Genomic DNA, 18,099 nt, shown 5'->3' on the forward strand with positions numbered 1-18,099 from the left:
AGAAGTGCTGGTTTTGTATGTCTGCTGTGTAAGTGTGTGTGGGCGCCAGCTTATACCTGCTGATCAGCATCTGTGCTACTGTTTGCTTTTTGTTGTGTGCAGTGTCGTTAGGTGACTCCACTTGAGCAGGTGTTCTGCCCGGTGTGGTACTGTTCTCGTATGCATCTAGGGCTGACACTCTGTCAAGTGAAGAAGTTTGTATATACACAATGTTTAGACGTAAGGCGAGCGCGCCACAGGCAGATACACCAGGATGGGCTGTAGAACCGATGGAAGTCCTGAAATATTGGGGGAGTTTTCACGAGCCGACACGTTTACACTCTCGGGAACGGCTCGCCCGTGCAGGGCGTATCGCTGGTTGTTTTTTGTTTGTCTATAAGATCATGGTTGATTGGGAAAAGGAGTTGAGCCAAAATCTATAGGATGCTCTGTATGAAAATGAGAAACTTAAGGAAAAATGAGAAACTGAGCTCTTGTTGCAAAGGCAGACTTTTATGTCAGTCGTAAGTGATGGGAAAAAAAAAAAAGAAAAAAAAAGAGAAAAGAAAAAAAAAAGAGAAAAAAAAAAAAAAAGAAACCAAACAGGAACAATTAGATGGGAAATGTGCCACGTTAGCACAAAAGTATGCCATACGCATTACGAGAAAGCATCAGAAAAAGAGAAATAGGACACCTGATTCAAAGCAGTACCATAGAGATATGTTTTTGGGTTTTTTCCTATATGTGTATATGTTATTGCATGCCTTAGTAGATTGTTCTGTGTTATACCCTGCGAGACTAAAATGAACCCCAGCAGAAGCGGTCTCTTGAGCAAGGGGGTGGAATATGGGAAAGCAACGGAAGATCGGCGAGGAGGATTGTAAATACACTCAAGGGACTCGCACCTGGGTGCTGGAAAACACATATATCACACCAATTGTTATTCAGTCTCGGGTGCTGGCAAGAAAAACATTTGGATGACATAAGCCTGTAATGGACTCACAGACACCTTATCTAGCTGCTTGAGAATCTTGGCCTGTTGTGGAAGAAGATCAAAGCACAGTACCGGCAAGAACAGGGAGTCCGCATGCGCTCTTGCTAACAAGGACTCTTTTGCTGCCAAGGATTCGTGATAACAAGGACTCTCTTTCTGCCAAGGATAAGTTTAACAATGCTACTAGTACCGCTATTTCTGAGTTATTGCTAGATGTAGATAGTATTCGATATGCGATGTTGCAAAACAGAACTGCTACTGATTTTTTGCTTTCAGCTCACAGACATGGTTGTCAAGATTTTAAAGGACTGTATTGTATGAATCTAAGTGACCACTCCAAATCCATCCATGCCCAGTTGCAGGAACTGCACCGACCGAACCAGCAACTTGTGGAGACCACTTTTGAAAATCTTTTTGCTGGATGGACTTGGGGGTGGGGTTGGTTGAAGCAAATTATACTCATTGCCTATGTGAAAGGAATTTGTCTGTTATGTTTAGTATGCTGTTTGCTGTGTTTAATAAGTATTATACGATCAGCTGTAAATGCCGCTTTGCATCGTACCCTTGTACGAGTTGTAGAATATGTTCTCTAAAAACTATGTGTGTATCCATGAGAACCTGACCTTCACAGAAGAAGATAACAAGAAGGGATTACAACAATGTAGTCACGTATCAGACAGCCGCTGTTAGCAAAGCTGGATCATGAGTTTGGTGAGACTCGCTGCATACCCTGGCCACGCATGCAGCGACTCTAGCCTGTACTTTTCTACTCAGTCCAGTGCAGGAGAGTCTGGTGGGACTTGCTGCGTGCACTGCCCATGCATGCAGCGACTCTAGCCTGTACTTCTCCACTCAATGCAGTGTAGGATATAGGGGGGCTGTCTCAGGTCAGAGAGGGGGAGAGAGACATGAGCGCACTTTGAAGATACAGGGGATGCCCTGAAGCACTGTGTCTGCCCCCGCCCCCCCGCTCCCCCATAAGTTCTATGTTCATTAACCCCAACAGCTCCGAAGGCATTACAGTATGTTGCAAGATAAGATATAGTCTACTACTGCTGCAAGACGCATTGAACACCTTCCTACAAGAATTTCAACTTTATGCCCTGATAGGACAGTGCGGTGATGCACTCACAAAGAGCCTGACTTCATTAGAGGGGGTATTTTTGCCACATACCTTTTCAAAAACAGTAACTATGATGATTGAAATGTTACCACGATTGTTTTTCCAGGGTCGTTTGTGCTGTCACCAGCTTTCTGGAATGGATCCAAGCCACATACATGTCCCCATCAAAAAGGATGACCTTGACCCTTGGTTATCACAAAGTCTTAACCTTCTTAGTACATTATATTGGGCAAATAAATTATTCTTTCCCCTAGCACAGACTATTACAGTCACTTTCACAAATTCCTTTACAGCCGTGCATCCTGTGAGCACCAAAGCCTCTTGATGGCACCTGTTCAGTGTTTGTAGATGGTTCAGGGACACAGTAAAGGCCTTTGACTTATTTCAACAGGAACTGTTAAATGTAGGCAGAATCTCAATATGCTACTGGTATTGTTCAAGGACTTGAAGGAGCATTTATAAAACAAGTAGAGAACCAATTGTTATTTAGTCTCTTACTGAAATTAATGTTGCTTTTATGAAAAAGACAGTTTCGTTATTTTATTGTCCACATACGCTCTCATAGCTGTTTACTTGGTCCTTTAACTGAGGGAAACACAGTTGCGGATTATCACACTGTTGGTAACAACTCGGAACATTATGCAGCAAGCTGAAATGTCGCGTGATTTTTTTTTTCATCAAAATGCGAAGGCATTGAGGAAGCAATTTTCTTTAACACAACAACAAGCACATGATATTGTGTGAACTTGTGCTGATTGTCAACCATTTATACCTAACTTCAACCCAGGCGTCAGTCCCCGAGGGCATGGACCTTTGGAGTTCTGGCAGACTGATGTAACCCATGTGTCAGAATTTGGAAAACTGAAATTTATACACCTGAGTGTAGACTGTTATTCAACTGCAATTTGGGCAACTGCGCAGACTGGTGAATCTAGTAAACATGTACGAAAGCATTTGCGATGCGCGTTTGCAGCCTTAGGTGTACCGCGTGTGATAAAGACTGATAATGGCCCAGGGTATGTAGCCCATTCAACAGAGGTATTTCTACAGCTGTGGGGCATTACACATGTGACTGGCACACCACATTCTCCGATGGGTCAAGCCATAGTGGAACACATGAACCAGTCTTTAAAAAATTTACTTCAAAAACAAAAAGGGGGAGAGCAAGGTCTGAGTCCTGTAGATTGACTGAACAAAGCCGTTTACGTCCTGAACTTCCTACGCCTTCCTCAACACTGCCTTGTACCTCCAATCGTGCGGCACGGCGCAGGTCTACAGAGAGACCTGGGAGATTTTAGGCAGGAAAATGGCATGGTAGCAGTTAAAAACAGTGTGACGGGGAAGTGGGAAGGACCGTGTAGACTATTAACCTGGGGTCGAGGATATGCCTGTGTCGTTACAGATGCCGGAACCAGATGGGTACCAGCCAAGCGGATAAAGCCCTGGTTTGAGCAGACGGATTCGAATGAGTTACCCCACAATACCAACAACGACAATGAGGGCTGAAGAAGTGCAGTGCCCTAGGTGTGGAACTGTGACCCATAGATCCTTGTGCCTTGTGAGGATTGTTGAGGCCGGTGGTGGTTTGAAAGACCACGTGCTGCCGCCTGGTGTGCTGTGTGTTTTAAATCCGGTGTGCTGTGTATTTTAATTTTAGTGTGCTGTGTATTTTAATAAGGAATTAGGTAAAGTGACAGGGTATGCTGTCTGTTTTTAATCCGGTGTGCTGTGTATTTTAATTCCGGTGTGCTGTGTGTTTTAAATCTGGTGTGCTGTGTGTTTTAATAAAGAACTAAGTAAGGTGACGGGTTTAATTCATTTAGCTACTGCAATAGAGTACACAGAGTCAGGTTCACCTCAACACGAGCTGGCTGAGCGACAGGAGATTAGGGAAGTCCACCATTCACAAGGATTGGTCAAGGTGTGGCATACAGTGCTGTTACGCAGTGCTACTGCCAGAGGTTTGGTCGGTTCCAGAGGACAAGTGTAGCAACAGGTTCGGTCATCTACAACGCAGAAAGAAGGGCAAGGGTACTGATATTTGAAGATGCCACTGAGAATTAGTGTCGAGCTTATCCTTGTGATTGGAAGTTGCAGCTGAGCACAAAATTGAGAACCCTTGGTATTTCGGCTTCTTTTAATACAGCAGGATTCAATTCAGTCTACCCAACATTTAACATGACCCTAGTGAACTTTTGTGGAGACACCACAGGGGTGATGATTGATTTTTGCTGTTGGCTCAGGGTCATGGATGTGAAGATTTTGAAGGTATGTGTTGTATGAACCTTTCTGACCACTTATCATCCATTCATAAGCAGTTACGGGAGCTGAAGGATAACACATCCAAATTAAAAGTGGTTAAAAACAGTTTCGATGATTGGTTAAGCTCATGGGGTATAACGGGGTGGTTATCAGTTTTACTAAAGCAAGGGCTCATGCTATTGTTGGTTATATTATTATTGATTATGGCAGCCTCGTGTGTTCTCTGCAAAGTGACTGACATGATAGAAAATGCCATGCATAAGGTCTGGCTGGCTCAAGAAGAAAAAGGGGGTATTGTAGGAATGCATCTGAGAGAAAATGGTCATGTGAGCCAGCCTCCCTACTATGAGAGATTAGATTAAGAGCAAAAGAGGTGGTAGAAGATGGAATTAGTACATGGGAAAAACGGGAACTGAGAAGGTAGAAAACATGTTGTGCTAATGACTAAGCAATTTACTATGAGAATTCTTGTAACCAATCTGATGTGTGAATGAATTGCATGGACAGCACGTGGACAGTGTAACCAGCTAATCAGAAATAAGCAAGTGGCATGTACGGCTACAACACAGGGTATAAAAGATGATGATCTGTGCTTAATAAACGGCTTCTGTTGATTCACATTGGATCGTCTGGAGTCCAGTTATTTCTCCTCAGTACAGGAGCTTGCATATATATCTAGGTGCAAGTGTGTATAAGCATATGTGAACACTTATGTAGTGACAAGTCTCAGGGGTGAACGTGTGTGTGTGTGTGCCTGCGCAGGGGTTCCCGTGTAACTGAATGTATATGCACATGTATTTTTATGTGTGCTGGCATGTCATAGAATCTTAGAATATCCCAAGTTGGAAGGGACCCATAAGGATCATCGCATCCAACTCCCTGCTTCTTGCAGGACTACCTTTTCTGCCAGGCAGCTCTCCAGCCACACTTCCCCAAGCCCATGCATTGCTACAGGCTTGGGGAAGTGTGGCTGGAGAGCTGCCTGGCAGAAAAGGACCTGGGGGTTCTAATTGACAAGCGGCTGAACATGAGCCAGCAGTGTGCCCAGGTGGCCAAGAAGCCAATGGCATCCTGGCTTGTATTAGAAATAGTGTGACCAGCAGAAGTAGGGAGGTAATTGTCGCCCTGTACTCAGCACTGGTGAGGCCACACCTTGAGTATTGTGGCCAGTTTTGGGCACCTCAATATGACAGAGATATCGAGGTGCTGGAGCGAGTGCAGAGGAGGGCAACAATGCTGGTGAAGGGCCTGGAGAATAAATCTGATGAGGAGCAATTGAAGGAGCTGGGACTGTTTAGTTTGAGGAAGAGGAGGGTGAGGGGAGACCTCATCACTCTCTACAACTACTTGAAAGACATTGTCGAGAGGTTGGTGCTGGTCTCTTCTCACAGGTAAATAGTGATAGAACAAGAAGGAATGGCTTCAAGCTGCAGCAGGGTAGGGTTAGGCTGGACATTAGGAAAAAATTCTTCAGAGAAAGAGTGGTTAGACACTGGAATAGGCTGCCCGGGGAGGTGGTGGAGTCACCATCCCTGAATGTGTTTAAGACTTGTTTAGATGTGGTGTTAAGGGATACAGTGTAAGGGAGAACTTCATAGGGTGGAGTTGATGGTTGGACTCAATAATACTAAGGGTCTTTTCCAACCTAAATGATTCTATGATTCTATGATTCTTTGATTCTACCTAAAACTAAACCATATGACTAAGAGCATCATCCATACGTTCCTTCAACTCTGACAGGCTTGGTGCTGTGACTACTTCCCTGGGGAGCTTGTTCCAGTGACCGATCTCCCTTTCAGTGAAGAACCTTTTCCTAATGTTCAATCTGAACTTCTCTGATGCAGCTTCATACCATTTCTACGTGTCCTGTCACTGGTCATCAGAAAGAGGAGATCAGCACCTGCCCTTCCACTGCCCCTCCGTGAGGAAATTGTGGACTGCAATGAGGTCACCCCTCAGCCTTCTCTTCTCCAAGCTGAACCTACCAAGTGACCTCAGCCACTCCTCCTAAGTCTTGCCCTCGAGACCTTTCACCATCTTGATCACCGTTCTCTTGGACACACTCCAATAGTTTGCTGTCCTTCTTAAGTTGAGGCGCCCATAACCGCACACAGGACTCGAGGTGGGGCCACACTAGTGCAGTGTAGAGTGGGACAATCATCTCCCAAAACCAGCTAGCTACGCTGGGCTTGATGCACCCCAGCACACTGTTGGCCCTTTTGGCTGCCAGGGCACACTGGTGACTCATATTCAACTTGCCATCGACCCAAACCCTCTGACCTCTTTCCACGGGGCTGCTCTCCAGCCTCTCATCCCCCGGTTTGTATGTGTAACCAGGATTACCTCATCCCAGGCGAGGAATCTGTCACTTGATCTTGTTGCTTTTCATATGGCTGGTGATTGCCCAGCGCTCTGGTTTACCCGGATCTCTCTACAAGGCCTCTCTACCCTCAAGGGAGTCCACAGCTCCTCCTGGTTTAGTATCGTTGGCAAACTTACTCAAGGTACATTTGATTCCTGCCTCCAGATCATTTATGAAACCTCCTCATTAAAGAGGACTGGCCCTGAAATTGAGCCCTGGGGAACCCTGGAACATGGACTAAACATTGCTAGAGACCAGAGAGTGGAATAATTGTGGGGAATTGCTGCTGATGTCATTGTTGTGGAGGGACGGGGCGTGGAGTGTGTGTAAATTGCCCACCTTAGTGGGTGTTGTGATGGTGTTATTTCGATTTTGGTGTGAGGAATTCTTTTTTGTTGATGTAAGAGAAGTTTGTGAACATTGTAGATTGTGTGATGAATGCATCTATTAAGGACAATTCTCAAATATGCGATTCACAGAGGCGAGGGGTGGACTGTATCTGGTTTATTGGACAAGGGTTTGGTATCAGGGAGGCTGCAGGGGTGGCTTCTGTGAGAAGATGACAGAAGTTGCATCTGTCCCATGTTGAACAGAACCAGCTCCAGCCGGCTCCAAGACAGGTCCGCCACTGACTAAATCGGAGCCATCCAGCGATAGTGGTAGGACCTCTATGCTAACATATTTAAGAAGGGAAAAAACAGTTGCGCAAGAGCAGCTGGAAGAGAGGAGTGAGAATAGGTGAGAGAAACAGCCCTGCAGAAACCAATGTCAGTGAAGAAGGAGTGGGAAGAGGTGCTCCAGGCGCAGAGCAGAGATTCCCCTGTAGTTCATGGTGAAGACCATGGGGACGCAGGCTGTCCCCCTGCAGCCCATGGAGGTTAGAGGTGGAGCAGATATCCACTTGCAGCCCATGGAGGACCCCACACCACAGCAGGTAGATGTGCCCTGAAGGAAGCTGTGACTCCATGGAGACCCCACGCTGGACCAGGCTGCTGGCAGGACCTGTGGCCCCATGGAGAGGACCCCACACTGCAGCAGGTTTTCTGGCGGAACCTGTGGCCCTGCGGGGGACCCACACTGCAACAATCTGTGCCTGAAGGACTGCAGACCATGCAAAGGGCCCATGCTGGAGCAGTTCATGAAGAACTGCAATCCATGGGAAGGGCCTGTGTTGGAGCGGTTCACAAAGTCTCCCATGGGAAGGACTCCACATTGGAGCAGAGGAAGAGCACGAGAAGGAAGGAGTGGCAGAGAAGAAGCGTTATGAACGGACTGCACCCCCCGTTCCCCTTCCCCCTGAGATGCTTGGGAGGAGGAAGCAGAGAAGTGAGGAGTGAAGTTGAGCTTGTGAAGAAGAGAGGGGTGGGGGGAAGGTGCTGTTAGATTTGTTATTTTCTGTTATCCTACTCGGATTTGATTGTCAATACATTAAATTGATTTCCCCAAGTCAAGCCTGTATTGCCTGTGACAGTAATGGCTGAGTGATCTCCTTGTCCTTCTCTCAACACATGAGCTTGTTTTCTCTTGTTTCGTCTTCTTTTCTCCCCCTGTCCTCCTGAGGAGTGGGGGTGACAGAGCAGCTTGGTGGGCACCTGGCAGCCAGACAAGGTCAACCCAACCCAAACAGGCCATGATCCTGCTGGCCCAGCATCTCGGTAGAACTGGTCAGCAACCTTCTTGGTGCAGAAAGGGCACTGCAGCAGCAGAGCCACCTGGGCAAAGATGACCATAAAGCCCACTGTGCGTGCTCCCAGTGCTGGCAGGAAGCAGACTTTCTTTGTCGTGACAGCATTTTTCACCGAGCAGCTTGCATATGGTGACAGAATGATCAAAGGACGTGGCTGAGAGGATCAGGAACTCAGTCATACCTAGGAAGAAGTGGGAAAAGGAAAGCAGGAAACACAAATGATGGAATGCCTCCAGCATCTGGGGACAACGGTGGTGGCACAGCAGATCTCCAAGAAGGAAAACCAGCCAAGGAAGAGCTACCTCAGGATCCTGCGGTGACAACCATGAGGCTATTCCCACTATGATTAGGAGATGCACGGAGAAGACAAAGACAAGCAGAAGCATGTGCCCCCTGGGGAGGTCCCCCTGTTTGACTATATTGGTGTTTCCTTTGGGGCAACGTACTGCCCTGTTTGAAACAGCTTTGTCATGTCCAGAAGGAATCAGCTACCTAGGCAAGAGGGAGGATCCAAAGGTGTTCTGGGGTGAATTCTTTGTCTCCATTGGTGTCAGAGGAATAAAATCAAGCACTGCTGCAAAGCAAGGGAACCACTACAGCCCAGGTGAAGGTCTGCCCCTGACAGGGCTGAGGAGCAGGTGGTAGGCCACAGTAAAGAGAACTTGAAGGAGCTCTTACAAACATTTATGGTTTGCTGGAGTGGATCCTTCCTGTGTAAGGGATGACTGCCATTGCAACTTATTCTACGTCTTTGAGGCATTTCTGAGACAAAGCTGTCAGGCCTTTACGGACAGGCCAGAGGATGCCACATTACCCAGAACACTGGGAGCACTTCATGGGGAAGCAAGAGAATCTTGTAGGAAACACCACACTCCCCTCCCTGCCTTGCACTGAGCATCTCAGTCTCCATGTGTCTGCTGACCAAGGGGCTGTTCGCTGCCTTCAGGAGCACAGATCCACAGGAGCCATTGATGAGAAATGGGGCTGAGCCCAGGCACTGACTCCAAGGAGGACCCGGTGATGCCGGTGCTGGGGCCATGGTGGATGCTGATGCCACGCCCAGTGCTGGTGCTGATGCCGGTTCCGGTCAGGTGGGGGAAGCCCCATGCCGCAGGGGACGGGGACAGGGAGCAAGACAGATCCTTCACTCTGTGCCTTGGAAACCTCTGCCCATGGGTTTGACCACCTCTGTCAGCTGCTTGAGTCACACAGAGTTCCCCGGGGCCTGGCTGGAGCCCACAGCCTCTTGCCAGAGGCCTCCTGCCAGCTCTCACTCCCCTCAGACCTCCAGCCCCTGAGGGCAACTCAGCAAATCCCTTTCTGACTCACCCCTCAAGGGGAAACCTGGCATGCCTTGAGGCTGCGCTCAGTGTGTCCAGGCCAAGCGGTTTACCATGTCTCCTGGGCCCCAGCTGCCAAGGTGCTGAATCCTGTCAAACAAGCTCCTGGTCTCACCACTGAGCCCCTCTGGGGAGCGTTTGAAGGTGCCTCTGACCTCGACATGCCATTCTCCTGCCGCTGGGGAGCTTCAACTTCTGACCCCGTGCAATGACTTTGTAACACTAGCAGGAACATTTGGGCAGGTGTGTGGAATTCTGTAGCTGGCAGACTCAGTTTTCCATTGTATATCTGAGCTTTTACAGGGGAACAAACTGTGAAACCCCTTCTGGTTGTCCGGAGGGGCCCCGGCGGGCGGAGCGCAGCGCCCCCTGGCGGGCCCGCACGGGGCTGTTCCTCCGCCCCCAACATACACGCTCGGCCCCGCCCGCGCGGTTCCTGCCCGGCCGCAGCCCCGGCTCCTCTCCCCGTGCCTCCCAGGGCGCAGTAATACACTGCTGCGTCGCCGCGCCGGGCCGGGCGAGCCACAGAGCGCTGGAGCGGCGGTCTGCCGACACCCATAGCCGCCCCGGCGGGTCCCACAGCTCTTTGGAGTCTTTTAGGCTGCTCACGAGGTATGCAGGGCCTCGGCCCAGGAGCTGACGGTACCAGTGGATGAAGTCGGTGATCTTTATGTTGGGGTGGGAGCAGTTGATGCTGATGCCGGCGCCCTCGGTGGTCTCTGCCAACGGCTCTTGCTGCACCTGGGCTCTGCCCGCAACCACTGCCAAGAAGAAAAGAAGAATCACTTTGCTTCAGCACGAAATGTCTTGCACCAGGAGAGGGGAGAAGACAGGTCACTGATGATGGGGATATGTTCAGAGAACAAAGTATGGAGAGAGAATTTCTCTGGGAGTGCTTCGTTGGAGACAAGAATGTAGGAGGGATGTTTGGAAGAACAGAGTAATAAGGAATAAGGAAAAGATATGGACTGGGAGGAATGGATGGATGGATGGATGGATGGATGGATGGATGGATGGGTGGATGGGTGGATGGATGGTGGAGTAACAGAGTGAGATAGGTCATCTGGGAGGGAATGCCCTCATTGAGGGCAGAAGGGATGTCTGTAGAAAGGAGAACAGAGGGGGAATAAGGTTCAAGAAGGAGCAGGAGGGCCAGAAGACATCCCCGGCTCCAGCGCTGGTAACACACAGCCCGCTGCCTGCCGCCACCAGCCCCACGCACCCAGCAGCAGCACGGCCAGCCCCGACAGCCCCACGCCCCGGTACTGCTGCATCCCGCCGCTCCGCCGCCCGCGCCTCGCTGCCCACCGCCAGCCCTGGCTTTCTGCTCCCGCCGCGCCCCCTTCTCTCTGCCGCCTCCTCTACTCTCCTCTCTGCCTCCGCCAGTTCCGCCCCGGGGCTCAGCCCTGCGCCCTGAGCAGGAAGGCAGCACCGGGGCAGAGACCGGCCGGAGCGGAGCTGCCCACAGCGACACCGGTGGTGAGGGAGGGCAGGCACGGGCTGTCCCCGGCAGGGGCACCTCGGCCACGGGGACGCCGGTGGCCTGGAAGGAGCCAAGGGGAGGGCAAACGGCACAGCAGCAGGGCATGGCAGGAAGGTTTGGAGGTCAAGTGCTTGCTATTTTAACAGCACTCTTATTTTCTCGAATATGTCTCGGACATTCTTGGACAAAACTTGGACATTTAAAACCAGATGTGGAAGAGAAGGGCACGAGGTTCTGCTGGATGCTCTCAGGTCGCAATAGAAAAGGAACAGTCAGCTATTGTGGCTACACTAGAGCCTCAGATCAGAAACAGCAGCTCCACGGAGAGGGGAACCTGCCCTGGCTGAGCTCTCCCAGCAGAGCTCCCTGGCTCTGATCTCACTGAGGTCTCTCAAAGGCAAGGGGGAAAGCCCTTGGCTGTACTGTCTCCAAGCTTGATGTGAGCTCAGGGCAACCGATATTCAGGAGGGGACATGGCCTTAGAAAATTTCCCCACTGGGCACAGCCCTTGTCAGAAAGAGGGTCTATACTGGACAGCCCTGTGGGACAGTAACTAGCTTTGGGGGATGTGGTCTTGAATCCAATGTCCCTTTCCTCCCAGGGAGAGCTGCTGGGCTCAGACTGAGATTCCAATGTGGGACATGACGGACCTTATTGGCTGAAGTCCAAAGTGGTCATTAGTTCTTTGGCTTTCCTGTGCAAGCCACAGGGTCTATCCTTCCACTCACAGCACAGCAATGTCAGGCTTCATGTTCCTTTCATTCAGGACCTGTTTGATCCAAGGTCTCAGCCCCTGTCTGTCCCCGCATCAGGTTGATAGGCTACATAAGTACGTTTGGCATTGACATGGACATGAGAGAGAGCCATGTCCCACCCCAGACACCACCGACACTGCATTGGAAAGAAGTGCACTCAGGGGCAGCCAGCACAAGGTGGGCAGGATTGCTCAGCCTTTCTCCTTGCCCAGAATGCAATCCGCATCCTTTGAACTCTCTAGCATTGGGGAGAGCAGCTGTGCCCTGGCCTGGAGAGGCCGTGCTGAGGAACTCTAAATAGTGTCACACTGAATTCAACTAAGGATCCAAAATGGAGTGAAACCATCCTCGTTGTGGCCTGAAATGGGCAGCAGCAGAGCGTGAGCTCTGCAGGGGCAGGAGAAGGAGGTGTCAGGAGGCAGGGGCTGCATTTCAGTGCCTCTTCCCTGGATACACTTCCAGCAGGCTGGTGCCATCACCGCTCAGCTGCACTCGGGCTCCTTCTGCCCCGGGGAACATGCTGCTCTGTGGTGCTCATGGATAGAGCAGCGGACAGTATCCCTGCCATAACCAGCACATGCCCTCTTGATGAGTGACACACAAGGACACATACACACAGGCTCAGGCACGCTGGCACGGAATCATGCACAAATTTGTGTTCCCATGTGCATTCACAAAAACCTGGCTGCTTACAAGTACACAAAAGACAAGAACACACACAGGAACACCATGAACCATGGATTCTTCTGAGGACCCCTGGGAACCGGGCAGTATTAGGCAGGGTAGGGTGAAAACCTGGCAGTGCAACACATACATCTGGGGAAGCAACAGTAAGTGACCATTGGGGTGAGATGAGGCGAGATGAGCAGAGTGACCCAGGCTATTGTCATCTGCTCTGAACCTGTCCAGCACTTGAGCTGAGTCTTCTGCCCACACTGCTGCATTCCTGCCCTGGAAATCCTGGGGCCTTTCATCCCACTGATCACAGGAAGCCTTCACTGGGGAATGGGGAATGGGCATGGAACAACTCTGGAAATGAAAAGGCAGCAGTGCAGGAAATCAAAGCACAGCCCATATCACTAGCTGCAGTGGTTTGCACTCAAGATGAGCTTGTGCAAAAATTGTTACCTCTGCAAAGGATGCCTCTGGTGCTGCGTCAATGAAGGGCAGGTATAAAAGCCAGCCCAAGTCCCTGCTCTCTCATCCACTTCTCTGGCCTCCTTCTCCTTGGGGACCAGGTGAGTCTGAAGCTCCTTCTCCTCCTCTTCCAAAGTGAGATCTCTCCTCGATGGACCTCTCAGCTGATATTGTCTCTCTCTGTCCTTGGGTTTGCGTCTTCTTGTCATGCTAGTGGAAAGCAGGGAGAAGGTCTGCTTAGAGACAAGCTGAGTGGTGGCTGACAGGGCTTTTGGTTTATGCTCTAGGAGACACCTTCCATGGGCCAGGCTACTCTTTGTAGGGTGATGAAGACTGTGTGTCTCCTGGCCAAGATTCCAGCTCCCCACTCAGTAGTGGCCTTGGCTCCTTTCTGATGGGGTAACAAGGCTGCTCCTCACCCACCCTTGTGCTCTCTTTCCTCCTTGATCCTCTCCCAGGTGCACCTCCACCCTTGAGACATGTCCTGCTACAACCAGTGCCTGCCCTGCCGGCCCTGTGGCCCAACACCTCTGGCCAACAGCTGCAATGAGCCCTGCATCAGGCAGTGCCAGAACTCCAGTGTCGTCATTGAGCCTCCTCCTGTGGTGGTGACCCTGCCCGGCCCCATCCTCAGCTCCTTCCCACAGAACACCGTTGTGGGATCCTCCACCTCTGCTGCTGTTGGCAGCATCCTCAGCTGTGATGGAGTGCCCATCACCTCTGGGTGCTGTGACCTCTCTGGCATTTCCAGACGCTACTGTGGCAGAAGGTGCCTCCTCTGATAAGATGCTGGGAAAGCCTCAGGGAGACATCTCGAGCAATGCAGAACATGATGCTGGGCAAGGGATCGAGATTTAGGATGTGTTTTCGGTGTAGCTGAAGAGCTTTGCTTTTCTCTCCCTTTTCTTTGACTGCTTCAGTTCCCCTTGGCAGTAAGGTGCTACTAATGCCAGCCTGGTAGGGACCTGCTGTCTCCTCTCCCTCTATGGGGCAGGCAGACAGACAGCATGCAAGAACTTCTGCACGGCCAAGGACAACAGAGCCTCTGCTGCTGCCCGTGGGGCTCCATGAACTGGCGGCCCCCACCTGGAGTGACTTTGTCTCCCTCTTTGGACTCATTAAACTTCTGCTGCATTCAAGCCTGGCCTCCATGTGGTCCTTCCCTCTGTGGACACTCCCCAAGCTACCAAAGGAGAAAGGTGTTGCTCTGGGGTGGAAGGGGGTTAGAGCACAAGGAGACACGTCTCCATTCTCAGAGGAGTGGGAGGTTGGGACAGCCTGTAGTGGCTCCTGTTTTGGGCACCAACCCTTGAAGCTGAGGAAGATATCCTGGTCTGCTCTCCTGCCAGTGACCATCAGGCCTTGCCTTGCTGTTATCTCTGCCCACAAATGTCCAGAAAGGCAGGAGTCCCTGAGGTGTCAGCAGCCCCATGAGCTCTTGAGGAAGGGCCTTCCTCTTGCTATGGCCAGAGCTGCTCTGGGCTGTCAGAGGGTCAGTGTGGGGCTACAGAAGATGATTTGTTCTGCAGAATGGCAGGAGTGGTTAAGCAGGAAACAGCCCTTGGGATGGCCCATAGCTGCCACTCCACATTCCTCTCCCCTCCATCGCCCAATCCAGGGGCCATGGCCAGTAGGCATCGGGAGGAGTAGCAGGGGATTGTCATCCATGTTGCCGAATGCATTGAGGCTGGAAACTGGAGCTAAGCCTGTGGGAGCTGAGGGTAGTCATCACAGAAACGGGGACAGTGAAACGGTATATTTCTGAGGGAGATCATATTGCTCTGATACAGAGCATGCAGGGCTGATTCCTTCCTTACCTGTAGGGTCTGAAGGACTGGCCTAGATTCCTCTAGAGGGGCTGAGAGCTGGTGTCAGGAGTCCTGGTTCTCAGTGGTGTGTGTGCATGATCGTGGCTGTGTACACGTTCCTCTCGCTGTACTCATGTGTGCACTTGTAGTAAAATTGATATTAACTTGAAAAGTGAAATATAGCATGTATCTGAAGCAACCAAGGGAACCTGCCGCTGCTGCTAGAAGTCATCTATACAGCGCCAACCATGTTTCATTAATTACAGAGAAATAGTAACTAGACATGATTAATCTAAGATTAGAGGAGAAGTAGTTAAAAGGTAATTTTGGCAGGGGGAGACCGTGACCACCGACCCATTGATACCACCTATTTAAAAGAGAAGCACAGACGAAGAGGACAGAGTCTGCATACCAATACATAAAGGAAGCAAAGAAACCTTGACCAATCATTAAAGAGAATAACAATGAATATGTATCAATTATTAGAATATGTAATAATCAGTGTATGAAAAGGGAAATTTTTGAAACGAAGGTGTGCTCCCTTGGAACGAGCACTCCATTTCTGCGCAGTAATGGAATAAACTTGGAAATATCTCTGCTATGTGTGTTATTGGCTTGCACACCGGGTAAAGAACCCAGATTTGGGACAACACATTCACACATACATGTGCGTGCCTGTGGTAATACACATGCAAATGTGAGCGTGCACCAATGTTCTCTGTGGGTATGTGTTCTGGCAATTGTATCCATGTGTATGTGTTTTCGCAGACTGTCATGGGGGGAGTGATTAACTTCACTCATAAGAGAGAAGTAGTGAAATATTTATTAATATGAAACAGTAATTTAACAAAGTTAGTAGTGAATGCAACAGTGTTTTATGAGCTTCAGTAGAAGGGTACACTTGTTTATTTACTGCATAGAGGACAGGGTCAGACAAGCTGTCAGGGAAACCCTCCCATTGAGTCACGAGGTTCAGTAAGGACCCCCTTGCTTTCTAAACTCCTTCTCAGAGAGGAGTCTGGGCGTGGCTGGATGCAGCCCTAGTCCCAGACTTGCTCAACAGTTTTTGTCTAAAGGATTATATATGCGCAATCAATCCTTTATATCACTTACCTAAGATTTCAAAGTTTAGCATGCTATTAGTCACTTACCAAGAATCTGTTGCGGCAAGGAACCTCTCAGCCTCGAGGAGAAGAACCTTAACTGGGTGTCCCCACTCGAGGGGAGATCCTGGCACGCAGTCCACTATTTATAGAGTAAGAGAGTTGTCCTGTAGTCATATTCGCATGGGAACAAAATAGCTAGGTCCCCACTCCAGGCAGTGTTTTGACTGTGTTGCCAGCCATCCCTCAAAGTCCAGGTGCAACTCATCACAACTCCCACTGATGGTTATGGCTTGAGCAGCAGCCGAGGTGGGGAAAGGGGGAGAGCACACCGCCATACACATACACACACACACATGGAGGAGGGCATAAATGTGTGTGACTGGTCTGTATATTCGTAATTGTGCACGTGCATGCCTGTGAGTCTGCATACCTCTGTGTGTGCATGGGTGTGTATGTGTGTGCACCCATGAAGGTAGGTCAAAGGTCTTGACGAAGTCAAGGTACACCCCAGGCAGTACCCCTCCCCTTCCCACAGTGCCTCCCATCTCCACATAGAAAGCAATGAGGCTGATGAGGCATCATTTGCTCTAGTTTCACTCCTAGTGGCATCTGAAGGACCAGCACGGGCATGCAGACGCTCACAGAAACTTTCCTGTCTTTGCAAATGAACCTCAACTGTGGGGAACACACTGCAAATGGGACAACTGTGGAAGAATTCATTTTTCTTGGCTTGCCAGGCACGTGGCATTTCTGGGTCTCCCTTGTGGTGGTATTTGCACTGACGTGCTCCCTGACAGTAATATGCATGCAATGCATCCATCATGGCTCTCATGTGGATGAACAGCAACATCTGTACCCCAATGTACTTTCTCCTCCGTAATCTCCCCTTTCTGGAGATCTGGCACACTACTCGTGTTGTTCCCAAAGCCATAGGAGTCATGCTGGGGAGTAGCCAGACCATCTCCTTCAACGTCTGCATCCTCCAGTTGTTCTTTCTTCTCTCCCTAGGCTCCACTCAGTGTTTTCTCCTGTCTGTCATGGCCTATGACCACTACTTAGCCATACGCTACCCCTTGAGATACAGCTCCCTCATGAGCAGTGTCCTCTCTGCTCGGCTGGCGCTCAGCTCCTGGCTGGGAGGCTTTCTGTCCGTCTCGCTGATGGCCTTTCTGACATCCAGGCTGATGTTCTGTGGGCCAGATGTCATCAATCATTTCCTCTGTGATATAGATTCCTGCCTCGCCCTCTCCTGCAGTGACATGTGGCCCATGGAGCTAGCGACATTCCTTGCCTCCTAAACTGTTCTGGTGGCCCCCTGTGTGGTTACCCAGCTCTCCTACGTGTACATCACCTCTTCCATGCTCAGAATCATGTCAGCCCATGGTCAAAAAAAGGCATTTCCCACTTCCTCCGCCCACCTCAGTGTTGTCACAGTCTGGTGTGGCTCCACCATGTTCCTGTATGTCAAGCCATCGGCCCAGAACTCACTGGATCTGAACAAACTCATGAACACCTTTCACACAGCTGTAACTCCTCTGTTGATCCCCTTCATTTACACACTCAGGAACAAAGATGTGAAGCAAGCTCTGTGGTGGGCCTTCCAGAACAAGTGAAGTGGCTTTTCAAAGGGTCTCAGTGGGACCAAAGAGGTTCATCCCCTCCCTCCCATGGTTTCCACCCTGCAGAAGGTCCTCACCAAAGTGTAACTGCACCTGGGCATCACAGGTAGTGAGAAGCCACCAGTTCCCCACTGAGCCCATTTCATTCACCTCACAGCCACCTTAGGCTGGGCTGCACCTCAATTCTAATGCTCCCACCTCCCTCTGTTCCCTCCTGGGTAAACTCAGAATGCCTCCCAGTGCTCTAAAGACCACCACTTGGAAAGGCTCACAAACCCCATCCAGAAGCAGCTCTCCAACAGAACAGTGGAGGAGTGGTCCTCCCACAGGTTTTTATCCCAGGTTGCCAAGTGCTTCATTTTGTCAGGGATTCACCTGTGCCCCCTAAATGATTCCTAGCAGCTGGCTCACTGCCTTAGGAAAGGGGCATGTATTTCTCTGTTT

The 18,099-nt window shown here is 50.1% G+C and overlaps 2 pseudogenes; one reads left to right on the top strand and one right to left on the bottom strand.

The window, feature by feature from the left end:
• Positions 1-9,145: 9,145 nt before the first annotated feature.
• On the bottom strand, positions 9,146-11,021 carry LOC128919491 (T cell receptor alpha variable 26-2-like; annotated as a pseudogene).
• A 5,679-nt stretch (positions 11,022-16,700) lies between these two features.
• LOC128919361 (olfactory receptor 6F1-like) lies at positions 16,701-17,649 on the top strand (annotated as a pseudogene).
• The last annotated feature ends 450 nt before the right edge of the window (positions 17,650-18,099 follow it).

The sequence above is a fragment of the Rissa tridactyla genome, chromosome 19, assembly GCF_028500815.1.
Source record: "Rissa tridactyla isolate bRisTri1 chromosome 19, bRisTri1.patW.cur.20221130, whole genome shotgun sequence".
Taxonomy (NCBI): domain Eukaryota; kingdom Metazoa; phylum Chordata; class Aves; order Charadriiformes; family Laridae; genus Rissa; species Rissa tridactyla.